The 23856-nt window shown below is 46.9% G+C and overlaps 1 protein-coding gene across 4 annotated transcripts in view; it reads left to right on the top strand.

Annotated features, from left to right (window-relative positions):
• IP6K1 (inositol hexakisphosphate kinase 1) overlaps positions 1-23856 on the top strand; it is a 57037-nt gene that overhangs the window by 7310 nt on the left and 25871 nt on the right. For 2 of the 4 annotated variants that reach the window (XM_067561247.1, XM_067561250.1), the window contains exon 2: positions 2058-2174. The exons of the other annotated variants lie outside the window; for them this stretch is intronic. The gene's annotated coding sequence lies outside the window, so the exon portion shown is untranslated. The remainder of the gene's footprint in view (positions 1-2057; positions 2175-23856) is intronic. 4 annotated transcript variants of the gene reach the window in all.

The raw sequence follows: 23856 nt of genomic DNA on the forward strand, positions 1-23856 counted from the left end.
CAGGACAACCAGAATTATAAGCTACTGTTACCCCTCTGCCTCAGCAAGTGAGAGCTTTGCTCCTGCTAACTTCCTGGCACTCCAGCGTGTCTGATTTGCCAGCAAACTCCTCAAGACTCTGCCGGTCTGAAGCCTGCCTTGCAGGTAACGGTCAGTGAGCCCCAGAGACATCTCCCTGCAATGTCCAGTGCCTCTAACTGGATTCACAGAAATTAAGTTCATTGCCTCCAAAGAGAGCGAGCACACACCAGCCTGTTAGTTTAGTTGAGGACTCACACTTACCTTAATATAACCGCTGAGATGATTTATAGTAAAATGAAGAATACATGTATTAACAGAGATTTTAGTGATACTAAGCAAGAAAAAAAGAGACAGATCTGGTTACAAACAGAACAAAACACGTTTTCTAGTGACTAACACTTAATTTGCGCAAGTTATGTCTTTGCCTAAAATAGGTTCTCGCTTACAGCAAACTCCGTAGCTTCTCCCCTTCAGGCCAAGAGGATCCAAATTCCCCAGGCTCTCAGGGTGGTGTTCCCTATGTTCATAAGTAGTGGATAACTAGAATGTCTTATTGCACCCCTTATGTTTTCCAAAATCCATTATCTTTGTCTCAAGAGCAGGGAAGACTTCTTCTGGAGTTCAGACTTGGACCCCTGGTGTGCTCACTAAATTGATTCTTCCATTGCTTGTTAACTTTGATTGCCTTGTTTATCATATATGTAAATGTACTTTTTGTCCTCTGCCTGTTATCAAGCTGGTCAGATAGGTAAATGCACATTGCTTCATCTAGGGCAGGCTGGGTTTATGCACTGCCTCCCAAACACATTGTAAGTACACTTTTCTAGTACATGCAACCTGTGCATATGCCACACAGTGATTTTCAGGACCAACATGTCACCAGTTTACGTGACACCTTCTAGAGCAGTGGTTCTCAAACTTTTTGTATTTGTGACCCTTTCCACACAGCAAGCTTCTGAGTATGACCTCCATGTGGGCTCTCCACTCCCCCCTCACCCCTGAACGGTGCCCCCTTTGCCCCTAAACCCTGCATACACCAGGAGAAACTGACCTGCATGCATGGAGTAGCTGGGATTCTTCTTGTTCTCCCCTCGAATGCTGCTTCTATGCACCTCCGTAGGGGCCTGTGAGTGGGGGAGTGAGGAGAAACATCAGGGCTCCCTGCATCCAGGTCACTTTCCCCACCTGGGCTGTATAAGGAGAGGGCAGAGAGCAAGAGTTCCTGATGCTTGCCTCACAGCACAACCCAGGTTGGGGAAACTGACCTGGATTCAGGGAACCCTGACATTGCTCCTCACTCCCCCACTCACAGCCCCCTAGGGGGTGCGGAGGAATGTTAGGTGGGGTGAGAAGTATCTGTGTGTCACTGTTCGCCCCCCTCCCCTTTCCTTCGCAGGGAGGAAGCAGGGAAGCTCCTAGCCCGCACAAAGCTGAGGTTGGGGCTTATAGCTCACGACCCCCACATAACCACATGGTGATCCTCAGTTTGGGAACCAATGTTCTAGAGATGTAGTACGGCAACTGTGTGTTGGGGTCAGTGAGTGTGGCAGGTCTGAGATGAGTTACAGTATGGTGGGCCTTCTGCCAGGAGGCATTGAGCGCCTCCCCAGGGGCCTCTCTTGTTTGTTTCTCAGCCTTCTGAGTGATGCTCTTTGGAAATTAATGCTTTTCTTGTAAGTGCAGTTCCCTTAACTTAAGCCTAGGGCCCATGCTTCCTGTGCAGTCCCTTTCAGCTGTTATCTAGGTCTGATCTACACTATAGATTGATGTCGGTATAACTACGTCACTCGGGTGTGAAAAATCCACACCCCAAACAATGTAGTTATATTAACCTAATGCCCCATTTAGACAGCATTCTGTTGATGGGAGAGCTGTTCTCTGGTGGGTGGCTGTGAACTCACCATGTGTAAATACAGGGAAGATTTGGTCTAAAACCTTACCACTCCAAAGGGTTGTTAAGCAGATAGAGCGTGAATGAAATAGACGTTCCTTTAGTTTAATACAACCACTCGTTTCCCCACAAAACTGTTTTTCAGGCCAGCTCGACTTCCTGCCCCCTCCAGACTGCGTTGGCTTGGTTCTGCCTTCCAGTGGCTATTCCACCAAAAGAACTTGCATGGCTTACTGAAGATACCTGTTTTGCTGGACACACAGTGAGCATTTGCACATATAGATGCAGCCAACATTTATTAATGAGAAAACTGTAGCTTCTTTTCCAAGTTAAATTATATGTTAAGAGGAGCTGTCAGCCAGGTACATCCATGTGCGTCATGGGTTACTCTGCAAATCCTCCCTTCCTTGAGGAGACTGCAGTGATATCCTAAAATACAGAAGTTCCAGAGGGGTAGTCATGTTAGTCTGTATACAGCAAAAACAATGAAAGTCCTGTAGCACTTTAAAGACTAAAAAATTCTTGCGAGCATAAGCTTTCGTGGGCTGCAACCCACAGAGAGTTCCAATCCGTTTTATAGTTGTATTATAGCTGTTTTATGGTTGTTGCTTAAATATAATCAAGGAGTGCACCACTTGACAGTGTGAGGTAGTTTGAGACTCACTCAGGAAGTGCAGTTCAGCCCTAGGGTGTATGAGAGACATGATGCTGCCAAGGTATGAAGAGTAATTCTATAGTGCTTGAGCAATTTTGGTTAACGGGATAGTGGCTGAACCACTTCTAAATCACCCTAAAATGACAACTGTAGAACTAGATAATAATTTGGGTATTTCTTCCATTTTGTGAGTTTGCGTGAATGAAAGGTGCTGGCTTGACAGCCTTTGTGACTGAAGTCCTCTTGCTACAGATGAAATGCACCAAGGAGAGTGGCCAGGCAAGGTTCCTCCATGCTGCTCTGCCAGCATATCCAAGTCTTCTTCCTCTGGGGTGAGAAGTGAATTCAAGCTCCAAGACCTATTTAGTCCTTGACACCTTGATCCAGCTTAGTGGTGGCTTTTGTGGCGTGGGCACTTGTTTGCTAGAAAGTGGCTGTCAACTGCCACACTTGAGTGATCTAATAAATATTGTTACCACAAATTGTCATAGATAGTAGTGGCGCTTCACAGACACTATGGCACTTACAGCCACCACTAGTTTGAAATGCAATAGATAATGACCAAAGAGGGCAGTAAGCACCTAGACAGCTTCTGTAGGAGGGAGAAAGAGGCAGTGCATCACAGCTGACCTCTACGGGATTTACCTGCTGACCTAAAGGTGAGAGGCCATATGTCCCATTTTCTGTCTGCTGAACCCGAGCTCTTGCTTTTCTCATGCAGTCAGATGCTGAACTGCATTTTCTATGTTTCAGCCTCATCAGAGTGAACTTCTGGAAATGATCTATAACATAGGAGCTTCAACTGAGATTTGAGTGCTGTTTGTTGATACCAAAGTAGTGATGGGTATTTCTGAAAGAAGTTTTGAAAATTAAGGCAAACAAGCACCTACACTGGCAATTTTTAAATCAAGATTGGCTCTTTTAGGAAAAGGATTGCTCTAGGAATTATTTTGGGGTAATTCTCTGGCCTGTGTTATATAGGAGGTCAGGGTAGATGATTACAGTGGTTCCTTCTGTTTAATTCTCAGCTGTTGGTTGTCTGTTCATGCAAGTTCTGTGTAAATGCTTGTAGCTCTGGTCTTCTCAGGTCTGTATTGGAAGTGCTGCTACAGCAGTCTGTCAAATGTTACCCTAAAGGCAGTGTCGTTTCAGTCAGACCCTCAAGCAGAAGGAATGTCTCTTGAAATCAGGCAGAGTGAGCTAATCATAAATGCACAGATCTTGCATAGATTCTGTTGGGTGATGGGGCTTGGCTGTGCTAAGATCACTCGTCTATAGTTTATGGTAATTTACATTCACAAATGCCAGAGTTGTTGCCTTTGGCTCAAGTTCTATTCATACACACTATACTTAATGGGCATCTGACCAAGGTGGATAAAAATCAATTTTTTTTTTTTTAAAATCGGATTTTAATTTAAATTAAATTTTTAAGTTAATTTAAAAAAAACCCCCAAAAATCTAAACCTGTTTAGAACTAAATTTGAACTTGACAACCTATGTTAAGGCTTAAAAGTGCTATCATCTATAATTTAAAAAAGAGACTAATGATTTGAAAGCTGCTTTTTTCTATACAGAATCAGATGGAAACCATCTTTAACTTTTTTGAGGCCAAGCTTCATAAATATGGCACAATATCTAATGCACTTCATTAAGCATCTAGATCATTTTCAGTCTTTGTAATGGAGAGAATGCTGTTGCTTTTTCCAAATGTGGGTACTTCTAGTTTCTGTTCTGCAAAAAAGCTTTTTCCTTAATTACTTTTGGTTTCAGTTTAACAGAAATCCCTAGTTTAGTTTTGTACAGTCTGTTCATCAGTCATCTAATGTTCTTAAGACTGTAGCTGCTTCTAGTATAGATTTCAGCATTGGGAAGCAGGGAAAACACTTTGGCAGTTTTATTGAATTAAAATAAAATTTCAGACAGGTTTGTTTTGCATTTTTTAAAGTTGAATTCCAATTGCCAAATGCAGCTTGAGTCCAATCATGAGTAAAACATTAATTATATAGTGAATAGCATGATGAAGGATATGTTTTCTATAGCATAGTCCCTCGAAAACCAGAAAGTTTCTTCCTAAACCCTGAAAATGAAAAGTTAGTATATATTGTGGAACATGAAGGGTTATATCCCTCCTTTTGATGTCTTTGAGCTTTTGATGTTTTTGTTAATCCTTTCTAATCGAACTGTGGATTATCTCATCTGTATAAATGCCCAGTCCTGTAGAGTCCTGTTAAGCTCTTGATCTCAGTATCTCATGGCAATGAATTCTACAGGCAATTGAGCTATGTGTGTAAAGTGTTTTCTTTTACCAGTTCTAAGTTTGTATTTGCTGCTTTTCAGTTTCATTCTTCAGTTATGAGGAAGGATGACTAGAGGGGCCTGATATCTTTTTTACACCATTTGTTATTTCATATGTTCTGTCATGGCCCTTTTATTCGTTTCTTCTAAACTAGATAGCCCGTCTTTTCAATCTCATGTTGTTCAGAAGTCTCTCCAGGTCACTAATTGTCCGTCTTTGACCCTCCTCTATTTCTGCTACCCTTTTTTGTGATGTAGTAAGCAGCACTGGACCCAGTATTCTAGGTGAGGACCTTGGTATTGTCTCTGTTGCTCTTTTAGTTAAATAAGACTTGGAGGAAGGTAGTACTGGGCTGGGCTGAGACGTCGAGCCTTTCACTTGCAAACCACTAGTTTAAATTCAACCTTAGTTGATAGAGATCTTTGGACATCTGTTCAGCTTCTATGAAGTGAGGGAGCAAGCTGTCCCTGTTCAGAGGGCTATACCACAGGTGGCCCTGAACTCTCATCAGAGAAGCCAAGGATGGAATGGGCCAATGATAGCCTTTCAAGTGTAGACATGCCCTTAGGAAAATCAGAGAAAAGTTTGTCCTTTCTTACTAGATGTTGTAATCTTTTGTTTTCCATGTTGTTTAAACAGGAGGAGCATCTAATTCCCAGCCTGAGACCTTTCCCTTCGGAACAGGATCTTGGCTTACTAGAGGGATGTCTGTCACAGTTCAGATAAATTTCCTCTGTGTTCCCCCCCTTGGTCCAGCAAGGGCACCCGCTCTAGGCCCCCGGCTCATCAGCTGTCATCTCTCTTGGGGGGAGACCTGTATGTCTCCCTTCTGGCTCTCCAAGTGCACAGTTCCCTGTTGAACTGTGAATTCCCCAGCAAGTCAGACTGCCTACCCAGCTCTGCTTTGCTTTCTCCTCAGAGGCTATAAACAGTGTAAGTGCCCACAGTGAAGTTACCCCCAGCTCTTTCTGAACAAGCGCATTCTTTCTTAAGATGAAAGCATTAGCAAATCCCTCCTCCCCCCCCCCCCAAAAAAAAAATCCAACCAAAACAATAAACGAACCAATACACATGCCAGTATTCACCCCCAATTCTAACAAGGGCTCTGGCAGGTGAACAGTTCTTAAAACCCCACCAGGGGTTTTTCTGTGGTTACTAGTTCATAACAGCTGTTAGCTCAGAACAGTCACACCCCTGAATCTGAGAGTCCCTCCTTTATACAACCTGAGTCTTTGATCTACAGAGACCTTGAATAGGTATTCAGCCAGACAGTGGTTATCTCCTCAGGGTGTAGTTTCAAAAGGTTGGTTCTGGGGTGGGAATTTGCATTCCTCTTTCCCTGGGTATTTCCTGGGAAACCCACTTAATTTTGTTCCTTCCAGAAGTGCCTTCTTGTCTAGCACATTGTTTAAGATGGTTCTTTGAAGCTCATAATGCTTTCCAGACTTTGTTTGCCATGTTTCCTCCCTAGAAAAGTTACATACAGTCTAACAACAACATGTGAATTTTGCATTTATAATACAATGGATTCCATAGGTATTTAAATATAAATCAATAAGATCTCCCAAAGATATTGCAGAAAATGGCCATATTAGTAACAGTCTGTATTTATCCTGGGGGAATGAGGGGAAGGGAGGCTGCAGCTTAAATGCAGGGACTATTCTGGGTTACTGCATGGTGCAGTGGGGGCTGAAGGAATGCTATTTCAGAGTAGCATAGCTGTGTGGGGTCACTTAAATGGGTGGGTAGACAGAGTTGGAAAAAGTGCACTGGCATGGCAGGGTATAGGTTGGAGCACTTGCTATCTAGCCACAGTGATGTGAGGAGTGGTGACAGAGCTCTGGCTGGCATATTAAAAGGGCTCTTCCCTTGGGAGGGTGAACAAACAAGAGTGAGATACATGTGAAGGGGATCCAGATGACACACGGGCTGGAGCCCTGGAAACAAGGATCGCTTGCATTCCAGCCGCCCGCCAGTCCCTTCTGTGCTCATCTGTCTTTAGAGCCCATGCTGTTGGCTTGGAGCATTGCAGGAAGAAGATAGGCACTAGAACTGCCTTCATTTGCTGACTTGAAACTTGTATGGCTCATGATTCAGTAAATACCGAATGTAATTGTTCTTCATTATAAAACAGTTAGCATCTTGCTCAGCTTGCAAACTTTGAAGGGTCTCTTCTCTCTTGCTGTTACTCAGGCAAAACAGCCACAGACTGAGTTCCATTGATGTGGAGGGGGCAGTTCGCACCTCTTGGAGCTATTGGTTTAGGCAGACAGCACTTTATCATGGCAAGTTTCAAACATTAGGAAATCACAGCCCTTCTCTCCCTGCCCATCCTCTCTTTAGAGCTTGTCTACATGGGGAAGTAATCCTGGGATGAGGTAGAGTATGAATTTGAAGTAGTATGGGTACACCAGTATAACTCCCTGGGTGGACCCTTTTATCCCTTTCTGATAAGGCCATGTCTGCGCTACAGACTTTTGATGGCAAGGCTCTACTAGTCAGAGATGCGAAGAGGGGTGATCCCTAACCAACATAGCTGTGCTTGCAAAAGCCCCAAGTGTAGATGCAGTTACACTGGAAAAACTGTGCTTTTGCCAGTATAACTTATTTCACTTGCATGGGGGATATGCCCTGAAATAAGCTATGCTGGTAAAAGCAGAGTTTTGCTGGCATAAGCTGTCCCCATACTTGACTGGTATAGTATATTGGCAGAGAGCTCCTAGAATAAATATGGTGGAAGAGTGCCTTTTTTCAGTGTGGCTTAATTAGTTTTGAAAGTGGTTTAAACCAAGTTGGAAAAAGCCGTTCTTATTCTGGAATAAGTGTCCACATGGGGGAGTTTGACATGTGGAGTTTGAAAGACACTGAGTCTGTGTTCCAGTATCCATATCTAGAGAGAGACTTGTTGGATCCCAGCACCAGGAACTGTACTGGAAGGGCTTCACTAGATTTCCCTTGAGGGTGCAGACACAGTCCCCCTCAATCCCTTAATACAGTCACCAACCTCTGGGATCCCCTTCATCTTATTCAGGTTTGTTCCCATGCAGTCAGAAAGAGTGCTTAGGATTTAGCTTTTTGAGAAGGAGATTGAGCGGAGTATTACCACAGTGCACAATGTCTCGTCATCTCCCAACAGCTGCTGTAGTGACTCTGTGTGTGTGACACACCAAATCAGACAGTGCACCTGAGCCCTTGTTGGGATCGACAAATTACTCATCACAGTTCTCTGGTGTGGGTTTGTTGGCTTTATGCTAAACTTTCAGGCTTCATAGGTTTAAAACTAGACATTGCCCTAAATCCTGGGGAACAGAAATTGTGTGGAGATTCCCAAAGGTTGGGGCCAGTTCCTGCTCCACACCAGCTGGCTTTGTAAACTGCATTCATTGTGAAAACAGAAGAGCAAGCCCAGAATGTGAAGTGGATACTTACAGTGTACTCATGGAGCAGAATTCCTGGAGCTGTGTACACGGGGTCAGAATCCCTTTCAGATGAGAAGGACTAACAGTCCCTCATTCACTGATTGTTAAGGTTAAGATTTTATCATGGTTATTTTTAGTAAAAGTCACGGACAGGTCACGGACAAGACCAAAAAAAAAATTCATGGCAGCCATGACCTGTCTGTGACTTCTACTAAAAATAACAGGGCGGCAGCTGGGAGCTGCCCAGGGGGGAGGAGAAGGTGCAGCAGGTAGCTGAGAGGGTCCAGGCTGGGGTCCCCTGCTGTGGCTTGGGGTTGCGGGGCCCCCGCCACCATTGGGAGCTGTGGTGTAGCTCGTGGCAACTGGGAGCTCCATGGACCCCACTGTCAGGTGCCGCGGGGGGTGGGGACCTTGGAGCTCAGAGCCCTGGCAGGCAGTGGAGGGACCCCAGAACTCAGAGCTGCTGTGGGCAGTGAAGGGACCCCAGAGCTCTGAGGTCTCCCCCACTGCCCATGATTTGGAGCTGCAGGGCCGTTGCCTGCATTGGCTTGGGGCTCTGGGGTTCCCCCATGGTGGCTTGGGGGGCTGCAAGAGCCGCCCGCCCCAGCTCCAAGCTTCAGGATCCCTGCCACCCGCCCTGGCTGGCAGGTTGCATCCACGGCGTTCCTGTTGCCCACCCCAGCTCCAACCTGCAGGGTCCCTGCTGCCTGCCACCAGCCAGTGGCTCTGAGCTGTGAGGTCCCTGCTGCCCACTCGGCTGACAGCAGCGGTGTGGGGTCACTGCTGCTGCTACCGGGGGCTCGGATCTGCGGGTTCCCCACCGCCATCTGGGGATCCCTGCAGCTGCTGAGAGCTGCCACTCCCTGAGAGCTCTGCAGCCCTTTCCAGCCCACAGCCCCAGGTCATGTGATGAAAGCTGAAAAGGCTAATTATGTCCTCCAGTCCTGCAGGATCCTAGGACCCTAGGTTTGAGCCCTGGGTTAACACAATTGGTGTCTGGAAGCAAGGGGGTTAGGCTCGAGCCTTCACTTACGTTGCTGGGTAGATGTACTCGCAGTATTGTTGAAACATCAGCTGCTAAAGTCATGTTAGAACTTAATTGGGATGGCAGTGAAAGGGGAAACAATAAGATATCCTGAATGTGACGTCAAGGTCTGATCTCACAACATGCTTTGGAAAACCCAATAACCTTTGTCAAGTACCAATTCTGGACCAGGGTCCATAAAAGTCTGCATGGTTTGAGCTTCATTGATCCACCTTTTTCTGGAGAAATTACATTTGCAAAATTCAATATGGGGTGGCGGCTGTCAGAAAGATTTATTTCTGTCCCGCTTTTTTGCGGGCACTGGCTTGCTATAACCAGTGCTTCACATTAGCATTAATATGAAGAATTAGTTTTAGACTTCCAAACTAAGTAGAGAGTTGAATTAAGGTGCCATCAAAAGAGTGAGGAGGTGCTGCACATTAATTGAAGGACCTAATTGGTCTATTTTTAGAAATTCCTTTGTCAAGGTTGGCTTTTTCTCTGTAATTTTTAGGGGACGAAAACAATTAGTAAAATTATTCTGGTTGGTCACAAATGGCTTAAATGTTGGTTTATTGTGCAGTGCTAGGCTCCTGGAAACAGCTGCCTGAAATAGATTGAGATTGCTCTGATTTTATCAGCACTACACAAGGAAGAGATCTGAGGCGTTAACATTTATGCATTTGTAATGATTCTTTACATGTATTGCTCCTTGGGGTGAACAGTAGCCAAAATTCACAGCACTCTTAGCCTCTGTAGGTCAAAAGTACTGATTAAAGTCTTTTAAGTGTTGTCTTTACTGATCTGCTTTAAACCTCAACTACCAGAATACTCTAGTCTGTGCTATCATACATGGTCTTGACAGATTAAGAGGAACTGATAAAAGAACTAAGGTAGAGGTGATCATGACATGATCACATTTATAATGTGCAAACAGAATAAAGTCCAGACTGATTACATATGAACTTGGTGCTTTAAAAGGTCCAATTTCACAAAGTTAAAAACAATTACGAGCCAAGTGAGCTGGGAGAAAGAATTTAATTAGAAAAATGTGAATGATGATTGGGAATTGTTTAAGAACACTTCACTAGATTCCTAAAAAGAGACAATCCCACAACTGAGTAAGAAGAAGGCCATATTGTGTTTTGCCAGAACACAGTCATCTGAACAATTTTCTTAGTAGCTGACAGATACCACTTTTCTGAAATGACCACATGGTCTTTCTTCAGGCTTTGCAGTAACAAGAAAGTTGTAAAAATGATGTATCTGCCCTCTATCCATTGGTCCTGGGCTGCCTTTTTGAGCCAGACTACGGACACTGAGAATGCAGAGTGAAGACAAGCTGGATTTCTCTAAACAGCTTGCTGCTTGGGTTTCTTTGAGATGCTGCAAAGTTTTCTCACATTCCTTTGCTTCTCCGACTTCTTTAAAATATGTAGACGTTAATGCTGTCAGCAGTTCTAACTTTAGCTGTGTCCTTGGTCTGAATGTTCCAAAGCTAAAACCCTGTTGTTGATGGCCGTGGTGCTGTGCAATAGATTCTCTAGCTCAGTGGTTTTCAACGTCTTCATTTGCGGACCCTTAAAAATTTCGAATGGAGGTGCGGACCCCTTTAGAAGTCATAGACATAGTCTGCAGATCTTCAGTGGGCAAGAGCCACATCTTGAAAATGACTCAGCCCTGCCCTGAGCATTTCTGTTGACCTTGTAGATTGTGATCACAGCACTTCTGTTAGTTTGATCTTTGATTAAATAGCTGCCTTAAAGAATGAACTGCAACCAGAAGGAATCTGCATGTGTAAATAAACTCTGCCAGAAGTTTAAACAAGTAGCACCAAACAAGCAATTGTAGCTGATAGTATCAAGGTCACAGGAGCTCACAGTGGGAGGACGGTTGCTTGTGTACTTCCTGAATGTTTTCCCTGCAGATATTTGTTCCCACCAGCTCTTCCTTTCTGCATTAAAGATCAAGACTTTGAATGCGGATCATTATCAGATAAAAAAAAAACCTGACCTTTATGTTCTTGGGATCATAGCAGTATCTTAGTATCAATAAGGCAGAAGAGGTAGAAACTAATATTAGCTGGTCACAGGGGGTAACAACTGAGCAGAGATTTCCAGTCGATATGGTTGCTAATCTCCTTACTGGGGAAAAGACTCAGAGGTTTTGAGAGGTCACGTCTGTTTGCAAAGAGAGAGGTGATCTTAGCAGAGTGGAGGGAAATAGTAAGTGAGATGTTTCCAAGTAAGTGTCCTGACTCCAGCCAGGTCCCTGCATGCATGAGACTCACTCAGGTAAAAGGCCACATGCCAGAAGAGAACCATGCAGAATTTGCATATCTGGATCTGCCTGTTTGGCTGTCATACCAGTGTGACACAATACACTCAGCGTAGCTCTCCAGTACCTTTTCTTCTAGCCTGGTGCTGAGAGATGGGTAGCACATTTTGATCAGAACAGGATCAAATGCTCCTACCAAGTATTGGGAAACGTCTGTGTACAATGTATGTGGTGCTCTAGTCAGTGCTTCCTGTGTGTAATGTTAATGGAGAATTGTGAGGAATTTGGGAAGGTGACCGGGCGTCCCAGCAAGGTTATAGTAAAGTTTAGCTGTTACGTGGTTCTTTAATATCTATACCTGTGAATTTATCCTTCAAGGGAAACATTTTGTGATTTTGATACCCAACCTTTGGCAACAGGGAATTTGTAATGAGCTACCAACCTGGCCTCTGGCACTAATGCTGTTTGTTCACAGTTACAGACTTGTTTATTGCGTGCTTTTAATCAAATTGACGGGAGATATTTCCCTAAGTGAAGGCTGCTCCATTGGGTCTGAAATTGTTTGCTAGAGAGTAGATATCCAGAGCTATTTCCTAGAACTGCATCTGGTTCAGGGTTGCCCAGATTTTGCCCAACCATGGTAGTATTGGAAACTTGCCAGGAACTTGAGCTATGTCCCAATCATCAATTGCCAAAAAGTGGCCCCGGGGCAGGGTAATCCACTCCATGTTGCATGCTCCCCCCTTGAGGTGGCTGGGCCACAAACAGAGGTTGATGGGCCTGCTAGGTAGGTCTGCTGCATTGCAACCTGGATCTGAACTTTTGAACTCAGCATTTCCAAGCTGGCTCTTGAGCATCCACACTACATTGTAACGTGGGTTTACTATTGCTTGATCCAGGTGTCTCAACTGTACTGCATTACACAGATCTCCTAATTCAGGTCTGCAACTTGAGCTGCATCCATACTGAAGAAAGACAGGGCTTGGCCCTACATCTCAGAGGGACTCAGGCTTGGACTCGGGTCCTTGCTGACCTGAGGCAGATAGATTTGTGTGTGGATGGTAGGAGGTTGGGGCTCAAACTTGAGTTTGAGCCTAGGTTTACAATGCAGTGTAGATGTGCCCCTACAGTGTTAGCTAGCAGAGCTGGGTCTTTTAAGTCAGGCAGTTGAGGCTCATGCTTTTGCAATCAGAGACTTGATCCTTGATCCAGTGGTGTCATGTCACAAATGGCAGCAAGTGCAAGCTGCAATAAAGCAGGGTGTCCATCCGTCTAGGGATAATCCCAAGGATGAAGGTAGCAATGAGAGGAGCCTGAGGGGAAAGAAAGAAGAGTCAAATGCTGGGTTTTGGGGTGCCACAAGGTACAGCAGAGGGGAGACTGTCAGGCTTGTAGCAGATATGAGAGAGGAGCACCTGCAGGGTTGGTTCCTTGCCTATGAGACAGGATCCCGAGGACAGCATGAGACCTCTCTGGTGGGATATGGGGGACATCCATTCTAGCTGCATTTGATTGCCAGTGCCACTCAGCTTGCAGCACCTTTGATGGAAGAAAGAATTTCTGAGCTCAAAAGGCTGCCCTTGTCCCTGCCCCATCTCTGACTGGCCTTCCCTCCCAAAGAGGGAAATGAACAGAGCAACTGGAGGTGACAGCAGAGATCACAGGAGAAAAGCAGAGTGGGTGGGGAAATTGCCATACTGCCGATTCCCTGCAGAAGTGGCCCCTGTCACTGAACTGTGGAGCAGAGTGAGTGATTGCCCATGCAGCCACCCAGCCCTCCCTCCAAGCAGCTATCCTAGAGAGCCTGCACTCTGCTCTTACACAGAGACCCCAGCCCGCTACTCTTCTCTGTATGATCCCTCTAGTAAGTTGTGAGGGAGGGAACAGCACTTCAGACTTGCCCTGGGCATCAAGCTGGGTTCTTTCTAGCTCAGGTATCATCAATAGTAATTCTATAGTTTAAATTTCGGTAACAAATCTGATGCCTGAGGGGGGGGGGGGGAGACACTAGCTCTCTCTCCCATAGCTATGTTAGCTTTGTAGAGATAAGGAACAGCACAGACTTATTTCTATAACTAAAGTAACTAGCTCTTAGTCAGAGCTAGTCTGTGTAATAGGCCATTTTTAAAAGTCTCTTTTTCTGAAGCTGTAACTGCAATTGAAGAATAAAACAAACTGGTTAGCCATTAGTTAGCTCACTATTTTTAACAGTATTGTAAAAGCTGTTCCCTCCTAGCTGGTTTATGTCAGTTTGGTGCTACTCTGAAAAGTGGCTGTAATCACGACATTGGAGTGGAGGGTTTGTCCTGGAAACTGCAGTTTAGTTGTTAAGAAGAAATAGAATCCAGATCCTCTTAATTATATTGCATCTGCAAGGCTAACAGCAGAAAAAGCAGTAAAAATGTATGCAGTCAGTGGATCTGACTCTGATACACACAGGCTATGTCTGTGCTGCAAACTAAGCCCAGGCTCTGACTCGGGTTTAAACCCCAGCCCACCTCCTTCCATCCACATACAAATCAGTGTGACTCAGGTCAGCAAGAACTCAGAATCTGGGTTTTGAGACTCTGTTAAGGAGGTGGTTCAGAGCCCGAGTCCTGCTGTTACTAGGGTTTAAGGGCGGTGATTTTGCAATATGGATATAGCAGGAACCGCAGACCTGAGTCTGCTCGGCACAGGATGGATGCGTCAGTGTGGCTGTGAGACCCAGTACAGCAGTTTTACAGTGCAGCGTGGACACTCAAATATGGGCTTGGAAACACCGAGTCCACAGCTGCAGGCCCTACAGACCCCACTTTACAACAGTGTAGGCATACCTCCAGGAGCCAGGTCTGTGAAGTAAGATGATGCTGTTTTTACCTAGTCTCTTTTCCATGTAATGCCACTTTTAAATTATAAGGGGGAAAAAAGTGTCATTGACAAAATCAGATCGTTTAAAGTTATTAATGTTAGTTCATGTAGATATCTGTAATGTGAAACCCTGAATCCTGGGACATCAAAATATTGCTTCCAGAAAGCATGCTTGTGCAGAAGGGACCAGCTTTATGAAATGACTTCCTCAGTAGTTTGCCTAAGGTAAATTAGAACTTCTCTGTTGTTCATGAATCACTATCGTTTGTGTGATGGTGCCTTCATTGTCTCTCTTGGCCTCTGGGCATGCACATGCTGCTGTTGTCTGTCATGCCCCCAGTAACGCAGTATGGATCTATTCATACAAGTCTATTTCTTGCTTCTCTATATATACATCTAGCAGCTCTGTTGCTGCTTAGAATAGCACAGAATAAATGATGCTTGCAGTGTTGTTGTAGCCATGTTGGTCCCAGGATATTAGACAGATACGGTGGGGGAGGTAATATCTTTGATTGGACCAACTTCTGTTGGTGAGAGAGACAAGCTTTCAGCATCCTGAAGAAGAGCTCTGTGTAAGCTTGATGATCATCTGTTCTGTTCATTCCCTCTGAAGCACCTGGCATTGGCCACTGTTGGAAGATAGGATGCTGGGCTAGATGAACCATTGATCTGACCCTGTTTGGCTGTTCTTATGGTCTTAAGCTTGAAAGCTTGTCTCTCTCACCAACAGAAGTTGGTCCAATCAAAGATATTACCTCCCCCACCTTATCTCTCTGATATCCTGGGTCCAACACGTCTGCTACAACAATACTGCATAGTTGTAAACATACAGACAGTCATCCCAGTCGTGAAATATCTCTGTCCCTATAATGACAGGAGGCCTTGAAAAAACTCTATTCCTTCCTTAGTCATGAGTTTCTGGATAGACTCTCTAAACTCAGTGGTGTAGAAGATCTCTAAGAAAAATCTTCTGCTCTTTATTGATCTTTGCCTGTCCTCCTGCCAAGACAGCCATCCCAGCCTTTGCAGCTGAAGTGCAACCCTGCTCTTCCCAGTGGGAATCTCCACAGCCTCTCTGCTGGAAGTTCATCCTCACTGGGGGAACAGCCCTTCTTCCCCTGGTCTATTAGCCCTCTCCAGCTTCAAGTCAGCAGGCAGCTTTCTCTGCTGCTCTTTGTCCTTCAGACATCTCCAGCCTTCTGGCCCCTACTGTCTGGTTTGGAGAAGTTAGACAGCAAACTACTCTGCTTCAATCCTGCCTTCAGCCTTGCCCCAGGAACCAGCTACAGTTTCCTTCAGGGACCTCTAATCTATAATCTCCTGGTCTCTGGCGGCTCTCACCTGCTGATCTCTTACTTCCAGGTGGCTCTCTCATGCCGTTCACCTGACTGTTCCAGTCTGTTTCTCCTTGATCCGTTATAGCCCCTGGTGGTGTCCTGCCCTCTTAATTGGCCAAACTGAGAGAGCAATACTGGCATAAGGGAGTTGGACCTGCTTCATTTTCAGGGGACAGCCCCTGGGACACCAGGTTTCTGTGTCAGAAGTGCTACCGCTTTACTCAATTTTTTATTTGTATCTCCTGTTGTGTGTAAATGTGTGTCAAGGGCATCCAGAGCTTTGGCTAGGTGCCCTTTGGTGCAGAATTAGTATAAGATGGAAATTAAATAAATAACTAGGCTTTGGGCAGAACTCAGCCCAACAATCCAAGCTGCTTTCTGGGCTCCCTCCCCCATTCCCTGCTTGGTGGGGGCATTTAGTACTGAAATCTGGACTTAACTCTATTTCATGCTTGTTTTGCAGCTCATCTTCAAAAGAAATGAGTGTCGTGAGATGGCCCTAGTATTTAAGAGCTATCCTGAGCCTATTGCTAAATCGGTCTTCTAAACGCCAACTCTTTGGTTATTGCATCTGTAAAGGGTGGCTTATGGGAGCGCTCATCATATAGCTCAATACCCTGTCTCTTTCTGCACAACTTCCTTCAGTATCTTGCATTGATACCTTCAGCATAACAATGAAAATCTCCTTCTCTTCTGCATGCACAACTTTGGGGGCAGCAGCAGGGGGCTTGTGGATATAAACTGTCACTCCAGGAACACCTTGAGAGAGAGGAAATAAGCTGCCACAGTTGCAAAGTTTGCCATCATTTTCCAAGTTGCTAATTGCTTGAGAGAGGTTATTTTCCTTGGCTTTTCAGGCATGGACCTAATGCTCACAAGGCACTAGTAGTAGGTAAGCAACTATTTTGGCCCTGGATTTTATACAGCATTCAAAGCTCTTCTTCCACTATCTACTGCTTGCTTTGTACATTGACACAGTGGGGAAGAGTCATTTTACAGGTGTCTTTGGAGTCTTAACTCATTTCTATGAGGCTGTAATAGGGAAGAGTCAGAATCACAAAGGAAGGTTGGAATGGTGGAATGGCATGTGTTGGAGGAGTGAGACATTGTAGCTTCCCTGCTACTTTTAATCCTGATATGTGGGATCAGACCGATATGAACAGACTGGAGTTCTGTGTGGTTAGCGATCATTTCTTGACCAAACTTCAGGTATTCTATCAAGTGAATCCGCCAACATGAAAGAACAGTACACAGATCAGCTCTTCTTTTAAAGGAACAGTCAGGGCTGTTGTTGCTCAACAGAGAATAGAATAAGCATGGTGAAACTTCCTGTCTTCCCACTTGAATCTGTATGGCCCAGTCAAAATTGCACAGAAAGTATTCAATGACAGGCAACAGGTTTTTAACTCCTATAAAGCCTTCAGATGGAAACACATTTGACTTCTCTGCAGTGTTACCAATATAGAGTGAGCATCATTACAACACCTGTACTATGTCATTTCTAGTGAGATCATTAAATTGTGTGAAATCTCTATATGCATATTTAACAAATCAGTCATGCCTATCAAATGGCAATGTTCAAAAAAATTGGACAGGTGTTCTGTTTTCTGCAAGTGAATGTACTTTTAGTACTGAATAAAAGGTAACCAAATATCTAAGTGCCTTTGTATCCCCTGTCTATTTTGTGGGCACCAGGGGGCAGGCACAGAAATTTAACTTTGACCCCTTTTGGGAGGGCATGTTTTGTGCCTCCTGCCCCAGGAGGAGCAGCTCGCTCTCCCCGGCCCCGGAGAAGTTCTGTGCCGCAGATAATTACTGGGGGCCATGCCCCTGCTTACCTCCCTCCTTGCGCACAGCCCTGCTGGCTGTGTAATTGGTGTTAATGTTTCCGTAACCACAACCTCCCATATCTTCTTTTTGAGAGGCTCCAATAGCTGAACAGCTACGAGCAGATGAGAGATTGTTTCTTCACTTCCTCTTGTGTGAGCATTTCAGCTGGAAAGCCCCAGGAGGATTAACAAAGGAGGATTAACAAATATCCAACAGTTAATGATATTTGGTTACAGATTGCACCCCACTTCTCTCTGATTGGATTCTCCTATGTCTCCACTATATATGCATAAAATCTCCTCTTTCAACACAGTTTCTACAACGTTTATCCCCCTTCACTCTCTGTATTTTTTAATCTGGCTGGTGCCAGGTTCCATTGAAACGGTAGTTTAAAGAAATTTTCTTTTATTATTCTACAGATTGAGGTTGCTGGACCTCTTTTCCAGATCAGACGCCATTCCTCTGGAGTAATTTGTCTATCTAGGTCCTTTTCCCAGCATGTCATATATGGACACTTTTTTATTAGGAAACTTGTCTGCAAAGATTGATGTAAATTTTTTTATTTTTGTTTTTGTTTCTTAATTTCCCAGAGCCCATCACTTCTCTTAAAGTTAGCTCGCTGTATGAAGCAGTTTTTCTAGAAAGCTGAGGCCTGGTCTATGTTGACCAGGAAATTCGGTGGCAGTTGACAGGAGATACGTAAGCTACATAGAGTAGCTTGCGTATCTCTCATAGACTTCCTAACTTCTACTTACCGTGGCATCTTCATTTCTCTGCGCTGACGGGAAATGCGCTCCCATCGGCACAACGTTACTCTTTTTTCGAGGGTGGATTTATTAAATTGACTTCCGGATCGATTGAGCAGGTCGAATTTGCCACCATCAGCGAAGACATACCCTGAGAAACATAATGTCTGACTTGAAAGTATTCGTGCCAGTTAAAGTTAGTTTAGATCTCTGAATAAGTTACAAAAGGTTCTTTACTGAATAGCTGTCCGACTGTGTTTATTTGATGGCTGTCCCGCTCCTTGAAGCTCTCTGATTCACAATTTGGATTAAGATCTGGTTGGTTTATGATGGGTGGAAAAGAACCTGTCTTTAGCTCTATCCCAAACGCATAGAATAACCTTTGTTAAAAGGGGGAGGGGAGGTTTCTGGAGCGCATGATTAACCTAGCAGAGTTTGTGCTGCCCCAGTTTTCTTGTTCAGTAATGACCCAGTGTTCTTCTTCGAGTGATTGTTCATGTACATTCCACTGTAGGTGTGTGCACGCCTCCATGCATGGTTACCGGAACTTTTTTCCCCTTCGCAGATCCCGTAGGGCCGGCTTTGGTGCCTCTTGGAGTCCCGCACACCTGCCGCGGTATATGAGGGCACTGCCGACCCTACACCCCCTCAGTCCCTTCTTTCTGTCCATGGTGGTTACTGGAACTGCCTGCGCTTCCATTGCAAGTGCTTTATTCCCCGTGTTTAAACTTCAAACTAGGATTTTTGTGTTAATTAGTTAGATTAGTAACTGCTGTAGTGATAGTTAGACACTTGAAGATAGTCTAGCTTAGTTTTTTACAGGGAGCGAGTATGCTCCGGTGTCATGGTTTCAAGCTGTGCGCTGCGGCGGGAAGGCTTTCCCACTAACTGACCCTCACTGTCTAAAGTGTGGAGGGGAAGCTCTTCGTAAGTAAGAGAACAGATTGTAAGGCTTTCTGACCTATGGAAAATCCGCATGAAAGCCTGGCTCACGGAGACCCGAGCCAGCTCCGAGCCAACCGTTTTGCTGCGGTATCCAGCGCGCCGCTGGTGCAAAGAGCACCATCGGCACCGACTCGGCACCGCAGAGACAGAAGCACTTGGACTCCCCCGCACCATTGGAGCAGGCAAGGTAGAGCACCGATCCGCACCGAGGTCAGATCACGGAGACCTGCTGCCGGAGCCAGCGTCTCCAGCCAGGGAGCCTCCCCTGACTCCAGGAGTGGGGGAGCCCCTCAGCACTTACCGGCTTCGATGGCCAAAGGGCAGCAAGAGCCTTGTTGACCTTGCATACACTGTCGCCACCCATACCTCAACGAGAGAGAAGGGCTGGTGTTAAGTGGAAGCCTGCGTTGGGACCCCTGAATGGCTCAGGAGATCCCCGGTATGGGGAGGAAGATCTCCTGCAGACCGGTTTCCTAGGGTAGAGCAGGATCGCTCTCCTAGAAGTCTTCCCAGGTCGTGGTTGCCGGACCAATCTGCATTGAAGCGAAGAGCAAAGTCACCAGCCTGTCACCGGTCTCGACCCCCTGACACCGGGTGAGGTCCATCCCACCGCTCTGGCACCGAAGAGTTTGCCAGCAAGTATGCAGTGCTGATCCTGGTCACCAGAGACAGTCTCGATATCGGGGAGCCAGGGCGGTGCAGAACCAGGATGTCAGAGACGGACTCGGCACCGAGGAGTTCGTCCCTGATGCTGAGGCAAATCCTGGATGCCGGAGACAGCCTCGGCACTGAGGTCTCGCGCGCGCTCCCCCCCTGCCCCCCACCAAGGCTGCGCTTATTTGGATGCTGGAGATGAAACTGGCATCGAGGAGTTCGCCCTGCGCCGAGGCAAGCTTGGATACCGGAGACAGCCTTGGCACCGAGGTTTCGTCCCTGTACCGAGGCTGCGCCAAGCCTGGTGGCCGGAGACAGACTTGGCACTGAAGAGTTCGCCCTGCACCGAGGCTGAGCTTGACTCAGCACCGAGATGCATGCAGAGTGCAAAAAGTCCTCAGTGCAGGGATGATGCCCAGGTCACCCTAGCTCGTTGGAGCGTGGTCCATATCCCTGCTCCGGCTGTGGCATCCACGATGAACCTGGTAGTCGAGGTGGTCATCGCCGGACGGTACCGCACAGTAAGAGGATTTGGGCAGCCCGAGCAATGGTCTGTCAACGGTGCCTCAGTGTTCCTTTGGGGATTCAGTACCTGGGGGAGCTACCATCAACAAAGGTGCCAGAACCCCAGGCAGATGGCCTCAAAGGCAATGGTCACCCCAAGGGCTGTGTGAGGGCCTAAGGGGTTTCCCGAGGGGGGACGGGACCACGGTCCATCAATCCCTCAGGGATGCACTTAGTGCCTCAAGTACAGGGACACCATGTGCCCTCAGATGATGACTCGGCCCCACGGGTAGCGACTTCTGTGGGGATTGCCTGTCGGTGGGAAGAGGGGCTGTGGCCTGCAGCTCCCCTCTTCCCCCCCCCCACCCCCAGATGAAGCACGCTCCCGAGCTCTGGTTGTTTCTAGGGCACAGTGGGAACTGCTCAGGAGGTGACCTCCACCTGGGGGCTGGTGGAGAAGGAGCAAAAGGGACATCAGACAACCTTTAATATGTTACCAAGGGGCTTCACAGAGTGTTAGCTGCCCTGGCCTACAGGGGGGTGCCCAGCATAGTGAGGGTCTCGGGGCAAAACCCCCTCCTCTGTACCCCAATGCCTAAATGAGCCTTGAAAAGTATTACGTCCAGCCAAGGGGTTTGAATACTGTTCGCCACCCTGCCCCAGGTCCCTGGTGGTGGTTGCCGCCAGCCACAGGGACAGGCGGGTCAGATGGGCTCTACCCCAGACAACAAAGCTGACTGCAAGCCAGACTTGTTTGGGAAAACTTTATTCATTAGCACTACCAGCAAGTGGAAGGTGAGCCCCTCGGGGGACTTAGTGAGCTGCTTTGCTGGGGCTCTGCCCGGCGGCAGACGCCGAGCCTGTAGGCCATTGCAGAGCAGGGGACCGCAGGAGCTAGAGCAGCGCTCCTGCCACCCTCAGTTGCTGTCTATTCGGTGGGCAGAGCCATTCCCTCCGCCATCGGCATGCCCAGAGGTTGGTGGCTGCAATCCCGGGCTATCCCGAAAAGATCCAGCTGAGGTAGCTCGGCGAGCTAGGGCAGGAGAGTGAGGCCGCCTCAGCCAGAAGCAGCGGGAGAGGTCCCCCTCCAGGTACTTCCTCGTCCCGTCCCCCCCACAAAAAAGGAGGATTTGAGGACGGTGACAGACCTATGTTGTCGCACAAATACCAAACAAGGGGCTCAAGTCTCACGTGGTCCCCCCAGCTCCAGTAGTGGGAACAGGAGCCCCGGATGTCAGAGACGCACATCCTCACAGGTTCCCCCACTTCGTAAGGGTCACCCCCTCTAACGCTTTACGGCTTACTTGGTTGATGGTATTTACTGAAGGCCAGGCAGGGGTAGCTGTGTGCTTGACAGGCTTGGTCCGCCCAGACAGGCCCAAGTCCCAAGTCTGGGGCAGGGTGAGCCGGTCGGGTGTCTCTTGCGACTGGCAGGGTCCTGCTGGTAAATGCACAAAGCTCACGTTAACTCAGGTGTAGCCTACGGAATGCATGGGCGTGACCGGTTGCTTCCTGGACCAGACCTTCTTGCCCTCGCCCTGCTGTGGGACAGATTCCCTCAGGATGGGCCACATGCACAAACGCCCTATGACAACAGCCAAAGGTCCCTCCACTTTATCGAAAGCAGGGAGGTACAGGCGCTGTCAGTCAGTGTAGTGACCAGGTACCACACCGACAGGCAGCAGAACCCCATTCATCAGTTTATGAAGGGAACCTATTGGTCCTTGGGACCTGGGAGTGATCACCTTCCAGGGGTGAGGAATGGCGAGGCAGACCGTGTCAAGGGGTTGCTCTTCCTCACCATGAGGGGTCGCTGCACCTACTAAGAGTGTCTACAACCATCGGGAGGGAATGTCGGCCTGCAGCATGAAGTGTCCACTGTGCTGCTCCCTCCATGGTCAAGGGGCAGGGGCGCTCGCCGACACCATTCATCCATAGTGATCAGAGACCTTTATATTCGCTCTCCTGCCCTCCCCTCCTGCATAAAGTCCTGCTCAACTAGGAAGGGCTAATCAGATGCCATCCCGATTGTTCCGGCTGGCCACGCCACCATGGGTTCACCATGCTGCTGGATTCCTCAATCGCCAATCTCAGGAGCCCCCAAGCCAGTGCGATTCCAGCTCCCAGGATCACGGTCACCTGTGGTGCCCAGAGCTGGACTCCAACATCTCGGGGAGTGATAGATTGGTGGCCAAGAGGCGAAGAGCGAGCTGCTCAGAACAAGCCCAGTGTGTACCAGTGGGTAGCAGGAAACCCTCCATGCAGGCTGTGTACTGGGTTAAGTGGAAGTGGCTGTTGTCTGCCGGGAGCAGTCCTGAGATACTCTACCCAGCCTCTCACCAGTGTAGGCGAGCTGGGAAATACCTGCCCCTCCCCCAACCCATGGCGTCATGCCCTCTACTCTGGCTGTCCGGGAAGGTGGCCTTCCTGCAGGTGTTTACCTCGGCAAGGAAGGTGTCCAGGATCAGAGCTCTGACCCCAGAGCTCTTTCCTCATACTGTAGTCTATAAGATAAGGTTCAGTGAGACCTCACCTGGCCCTCCAGCCCAAGGGGTTGCCCAAATGAGACAGATTTTCAAGGTCAGCTTGTCTCCTGTTCAGGGGATATTTATTGTTTCACTGAAGAAGGCCAACTGTACTTCAGCACTATGTTCCAGATGTGTACCAAATACTTCTGATAAACAAATGACATACCTTGCTCTAAATTCAGCTGCATTGACCAGCAGTGTAGAGGTGGATTGGCTGGTACAAGTGTTGTCCCTCAGTAAATACTTTAACTGGGGTTTCACATTTTGAGAATGTATATACACAAGACCAAAAGTGATTTTTGAAACACCAAAGGCCTGTTTGTGCACGCAAAAATAAGAGCTATGTTCAGTCCAGAACGTCAAGATCTGACCCTCGTGTCTTCTGCATCTCATTTGAAGTTGAGCCTGAAGCTCCCAGACTCAGTGTATACTTGCTGTGCAGCTACTCTAAAAATGGCCAACGAGAGCAGTTATTTTCATAGTTTCGAAATTAACTACCCATAGGTCTAAAAGTATAGAATGCCAGCACAACCTTCCAGCAGTGTTGGCATAGGATTTCCCAACTACTTTAGAAATGTGGCAGGCACTGTGTTGAATTGAAAATGTTCTGGGTGGAAGGCTAATTACTGGTTTTACACATGTCCTGCAAAACAAGGGGGGTGGTTGTGCCTTTTTTCATTGGACAGAGCCCTGAGAGCATTCGGATTGGGTTTGTTGTTTCATCTTAGACATATTAAGAATGTCAAGCCTGGCTTTCCGTGCTGTTGCTGGAGGCTTCCTTGTAGGGCCAAGCAGCAGTGGGAGTTTCCTCAGTCCCTAACTAAGCTGTGTTTCACAAAGACTCTTTCCCCCCAATTGTTAATCTGACATTTGCATTAA

This window comes from Emydura macquarii, unplaced genomic scaffold, assembly GCF_026122565.2.
Source record: "Emydura macquarii macquarii isolate MOO-44397 ecotype Brisbane River unplaced genomic scaffold, CSIRO-AGI_Emac_v2 contig_2369, whole genome shotgun sequence".
NCBI lineage: Eukaryota > Metazoa > Chordata > Testudines > Chelidae > Emydura > Emydura macquarii.